Source organism: the organism of the source record quoted next, unplaced genomic scaffold (assembly GCF_019419815.1).
Source record: "Pyrus x bretschneideri cultivar Hongxiangsu unplaced genomic scaffold, Pyrus_bretschneideri_v1 Contig19, whole genome shotgun sequence".
NCBI classification, from domain to species: domain Eukaryota; kingdom Viridiplantae; phylum Streptophyta; class Magnoliopsida; order Rosales; family Rosaceae; genus Pyrus; species Pyrus x bretschneideri.
Window position 1 is genome coordinate 844,297 of NW_025999490.1, and position 6,000 is coordinate 850,296.

At 35.9% G+C, this 6,000-nt stretch overlaps 1 long non-coding RNA gene across 1 annotated transcript; it reads right to left on the reverse strand.

Annotated features, from left to right (window-relative positions):
- Positions 1 to 1,890: 1,890 nt before the first annotated feature.
- Positions 1,891 to 5,733, reverse strand: LOC125476488. Its single transcript, XR_007257750.1, has 3 exons — positions 5,314 to 5,733; positions 4,716 to 4,777; positions 1,891 to 3,972 (listed from the first exon to the last, which is right to left on the reverse strand). It is a non-coding gene; the product is annotated as an uncharacterized LOC125476488 (long non-coding RNA).
- Positions 5,734 to 6,000: the final 267 nt, after the last annotated feature.

Below are 6,000 nucleotides of genomic sequence, written 5' to 3' on the forward strand. Positions count from 1 at the left end.
GTATTTTAGCATTGTTTCTGTTGTAGTTGTTGTTCCAATCCAACTGTACATGTTGTTTATACCTAAATGGGTAAAGGTTTGCTTACCTGCCACACGGAGAAATGAGTGGACCTCAATTGAAACCCTAACTTTATAACAGAAGCCCTAACTTATTCCCCACTCGCAAGAAAAGCATATATACAGCACCCTAAAACTCGAACAAGTTGTGCCATCCAATTTCAATTTTACTTATTAATTACTGAAAAACTGAGGAAGAAGATGGCTAAGACTTCAAAGTCAATCTGTCTTTCTGTACTTTTTGTTATGTTCATCGTCTTTGTAGTTGCAGGTAAGAAAGAAGGAGTTTCTACATGTATCGGAAACAGTTGTCATGTAATGTAATATTCCACGTGCTATAATACAGATGGAAGACATAGTTGATATATATGTCTTACTTCTATAGTGCATTAACAAGAAAACAAATACACGTGTTATAATTTGAGTAAAATGGTAATATTATGTGATAGTGTTTCAAGTGCACAGAAAAATCTCTAGTAAACTCCATTGACCCTTTTTCTCTTTTTTTTTTCCTTTTTCTTTTATTTTGATCTTCAAATATGACTATATATGTTTCTTGCACAACGCAGATAGCGGGTTTGTAGGATGCCGTGAGTGGTCGTATAGTAGCACATGGCAGGGTGCATGCTTGTGGAGTCCAAACTGCAACAAGGCATGCACAAAAGAAGGTGCGACTGCTGGAGCCTGCGTACTTTTCAAATGTGTTTGCTACGATGGTAAAGGTTGTCCGCAGGGCCACCTCCCTGCACACTAGCGACACCTACATGCACTAGAAATACTCCAAAACTGCGTTCAACTTTCAATGTATATGTATGTACTTGACACGTATTGCAATCGACTACATACCTATAGCTCCATCTGTGTGTAAATGGTCGATGCAGTTTCTGTACTATGTATATTACTTACGAAGGTTTCATACGTAATGTTCGCTTACTCGTACATATAGTAAGCTAAGTGATGTAAAAGTACGATAAGTATTACGCATGATGATGTTGTTTATTTGTAGAGGCTGTAATTGTACATCATATTTCCTTCTACTTGTGGTGCAAAAATAGGACGCACAGAGGGAAGAAAAGGGTAAGAGAGATATATAACTGGAAGGTTGATTGACATATAATTGCACTCTAACCTATTTGTGCACAACTTTTTTAATGAAAAATCTTCTCTGTTGACGAACAAACCTAAGGGGCATAATTAACCTTAGCTAAAGAACAAAGTAATTAATCTCAATTTACCCACCCACTTAAACCCACAACATTCTACCCTAGAACGATCTTCTCTCGTTGTCTCACACACTTAGATGGCTACAGAAGTGTAGGATAGAGTAGAGCAGTGCTTGTGGTAGCCATATAGGAGTTACTTTAGTTTGTTTTATTGTGTAAATTTAATTCAAATCAATTTCTTAGTCACTGGAGTTTATGTACCCGATTGATAACATTTTTAATTGTTTGTGAAGTTCAACGAAATACCATTCTATCGCTTATTGTAAAAAAAAAAAAAGAGGGGGGGGGGGTGGTGTTTCTATATGGAATCCCTTTCTAATACCAAGGAAAAAAAAGTCCAAATTCAATGATTAAGAGTGCATGAGGAAAAAAAAATCATAATTCAACGATTTAGAGGAATTGCATGTGGTATATTATAGCATGATCAATTTTCTTAAGATAAGTCATTAGTTCAGATATTTCAAGTTTAAATTTTCTAACGTACCAAGTGTCGAGTTTATTGTATGTCCACATAAATTGTATGTAACTACAAGTTTTGAAAACTTATTTTGTATTACATTATAAATAGTGAGAATATTTTCCTCCTACCATAAAAAACTTTAGGGCGTATAAAATAAATCATCAACTCTACCATTTTATAAATGTACTTTTTGTTTACTAAGTAAGAACCCAAGAAATAGTACGGGGGGAGACCTTTTGTGAGTTGGGATTGGAGAAGGTTAATATTTGGAAATATTTTTAAAATGGTTGAAAGTAATTTTAGTGAAAATGTTTTTGGTATTTTAATTAGTAAAAATGTAAGTGAATCTTGAAAAAAATACTTGAAGTGTCTGATACAGAAAACATAGAACTAATGCTTCATGAAGAAAACGTTTCAAGTACTTTTGAAACCTAAAAATATTTTTCTCTGCAATCATTTTAAAAACACTTTTAAATGAGCTTAATATTTATGATGAAACTAGTGATTTATAACATGTGGATGCACAAGTTCAAATAAATCGCCGGGGGGAAAGGTTGGGTGGGTGTGGATGTTTTCCAAATCTCTAGCAGCCGTCGGTGATCTAGTTGGCTGTCGTCTGTTTGTGAAATTACTAATGGGCTCTGGAGTAACAAGGATGAAGATCATGATTAAATACAATAAAAAAAAAAACCAATTGGCATAGGTTAATCATGACAAGACTGAAAAAAGCCTAACTTAATTAACGGGAAAAGAATTGCCACAATTTTGAATAAAAAAGATGTTCACGGAGAGATTCGGTGGTTAAGATTTTTTATTTTATTTTATTTTTTTTTTTGCACCAAAGGTTCTTTTTGTTTGAATCTCTTTTTACAATGTTGCTCATATTAAAAAAAAATACATCTTTTATTTTAAATTCGATTATCGTCAAAAGTAAATTTGAACTACATTATTACTGGTTCATTGTTGGATCAAATTCCCTCTTATTATAAATAATATCCTTTATTAAAAAAATATGCTCCAAGTATTTTTATTAATAAGTTCATTTGTATCAACTCTACAATTTTAGCCTTTCTAATCAATATACGCATATGTTTGGATTGGCAAGAAAAGTCAATGTATATTTTATGTGCATGAAAATTCACGCTTGTATAAACATTGATGAGTCCATATTGTACCATATATTTAATCATTATGCTTTAAATTATCTATTTGTCTTAATGATTGGCCACCATTAGGGTATTTAAAAAAGTAATTTGATGCAATTTTGGCGGAGGGCTGTCTCTGGAATTGGCGCTGGCTTCTTGTGGTTAATATGTGTAACTTCTTAGGATGGACAACACGTCTTAAGAGTTATGTGGTTTTTCAAAAAGTTTTCATAAAACTTAACGAGTCTTGCATGTTCACATTCGATCTAGACGCCACGGACGAGTTGCATGTTAGATATACGTTCTGTGTTAGAGGTTCCAAGTAGAGCATACTTTAGGAAAACCTAACCTTCAAAGTATGCATGTGTAATTCATAAGTAATTGAAAAAACTACATAGGAATGTTAAAGTGACGGCGGAACCCTAGGGCTCAAATTTATTTTCTAAACTATTTTCTTTACTTTCGCAATTTATTTAATTGTTTTTTTAGTTAAATTCGTTTTTAATATTTTAGGTCATAAAATCTACATTTTCTAAACTTCGTTTTCAAATAGTTAATTAAGATTTGGTATTTACATAAATTATTCATTCAATCCCTGTGGAAAACAACATTGCTTGAGCTGCTATACTACGACAACCTTGTACTCTTGCAAGTATTTTTAAGTGTTTTTATCCCTACTTTTTCAGGTGGTAAAAATATCTAACAAACACCATTAAAATTAAATAATTTTAACAAAGTATAATAATAAAATAAAAATATTTTAGCAAGGCTGACACACTCTGACTCGAAATGTTCACCTAGACTCTGAATCGAGCTGTGCTGGCCAACACCTGAAGGGTGACGAAGCCATGAAGTATAGTGATGTGGCAAAATGTGAATAAATTTAAACCTACAAATGCCTAAATATAAGAGTACAATTGTGAGCGGGAATGAACTCATTTCACACGTGATGTTAGAGCATAGTAAAGGCAAAAGATGAATTATACTGTCGGTAGTATCCCAACAACAACAGTTTGCCAGAAATCCTCGTCGACACGAAAGCTTAGCCGCTAAAACTTGGAAGAGCGAAAAATAAGGGTGAGTGGGCCTGAAAATAAAGATTTGTAAAAACCTTTTCGAAAACATAATAACCCATGGCCGTAAAATAAGTATAATTTCCAAAATATACATACTACGTATAGTATGAAAATACTTACAAGAGTCAGCAGTATCTTAAGAATGCAATACCAATACGTCACAAACTTTCGTAAATAAACATATGACATCCATAATCACATATTCTCGCATAAATGAACCTATCATATTGAGTGCTCATCAACATATGTTGACACACGAGTTCAAGTAGAGATATTTTGACATGAACACGACTGGGTGTAATCATGACTTATGTTCTAGTACTACAATCATGTGAAGACTGGAGCTATGTCCATCACATATGAGTCTTAATTGTTTATGGCAATCTAGGACATGACTAGCACCTACAATGGATCCAAAGTGAGTGTATGGTGCGATGTGAACATACATGCGAAAGACTAGCCCTAGCCTTGGCGAGTACTAACACCGGTGTAGCAAACGATGAGCAAATAACATAAATATAGTCATGCCACAGTGATTTGATAATTCTAGTCATTATTCATAGCCCTTTTTTTAATTAAGGCATCCCGTAAGATTTATAGTGATTTCCTAATTCTCATTGTTACGTCATTTCCTATAAACGTTAATTTAATTACGGCAGTCATATAGAAAATTCATTATTAGATGTGTGTGTGTGTGTGTGTATGTGTTGAAACTAAACAATATATGCATATATCAAAGAAAAGACCCACTCACAAATCATGTCATTGAGTCGAACCCACCTTGCGGGCATCGAAGATCCTTGCGATGTGTTTCACCTAGAAATAAAATCATTTACATAAATATAATGTACTAACGCAATTCCTCGTTTCGTACAAAGTACGGCTAAAAAAGAACTATTTGAAAACAGTCGAATTTCAAAAAACGGATGACGGATTCAGATGTGGCACGTCGATAAACTTAAAGAAGGGCCTCGGGTTCCTCCACGCGCTGTCAGAAGGTGGCTGCCCAAGCGCTTTTTTCACGAAATATGCAGTTTTTGCAGATTGCAAGGCTGACTTCCAGAACTCTAAACGAACTCAAATCTTAACCAAAATCGGTGATACAAAAACCCAAGTGAAGCTAGAAGTGTAGGGAATCAATTTATACTTATTGGAAGTCCAGTTGTGGTCCGTGTTGGCCAGAAATTTGGTTTGAAAATGGTCCGATGGCCACGGTTTTCATTTCCCAGAAAACTGGAAAATCCTCCCCCTCGCCCAATCCGTACTAACCTTTCCCCAAATCACATACAAAGGTTAAAAACAGTACCATATCATGTTTAAAAGGAAAAAATCAAAAGGATTTCGAGACTTACTGTGGTTGCACAGTGCTTCTGTGCACAGAGAGTAGAGAGAGAGAGTTCGCGTGCGCGAAACACCAAGAGCATAGGAGGACGAGAGGGACAGGGAGGGATACGACTTGGTGGTCTGGTGCGGTTCCATATCTCTTGTGGAGCTCGCCGGAGAAGACGGTGGGTGATGGTGGTGCAGTGCACGGGTGCACTGGTTTTCATAGTGTGAGAGAGTTTGAGAGTGCAGGGAACAGGGTGAGGTGGTGATCTGGATTTTTGACGCCCGATGTAGTGGCCACCATCGGAGTGGCAGGTGGTGGTGGGTCGATGCTTGTCGTTCTAGCGAGGTTGGTATGGTATGGCGTGGGCTTTCTACACTTGTAGAAAGAGAGAGATGAGACGGAGCTAAGAGATGAGAGAGAGTGAAATGAGGGAATGAGAGATGAAGTGGCAGCAAATGAGTGGAGAATTGAGAGAAAAAAAATGAGATTTCTTGGGATTGGGACACACGGAAGAGAAGGAAAGAGTGGGGTGTGGGCCCCACGTGGCTCACAAAACAAGCCACAAAATATCTCTAAACAGAAAATTACCAAATTGCCATTCGCGTTTGTAAGTTGGTAAAATCTCTATCGTAGCTCTAAATTCAATTTCATTTGTGCCGACGTATTCGTATTCGTATCGTCGAGTACTTCGAGAGTACGATAAATTAAT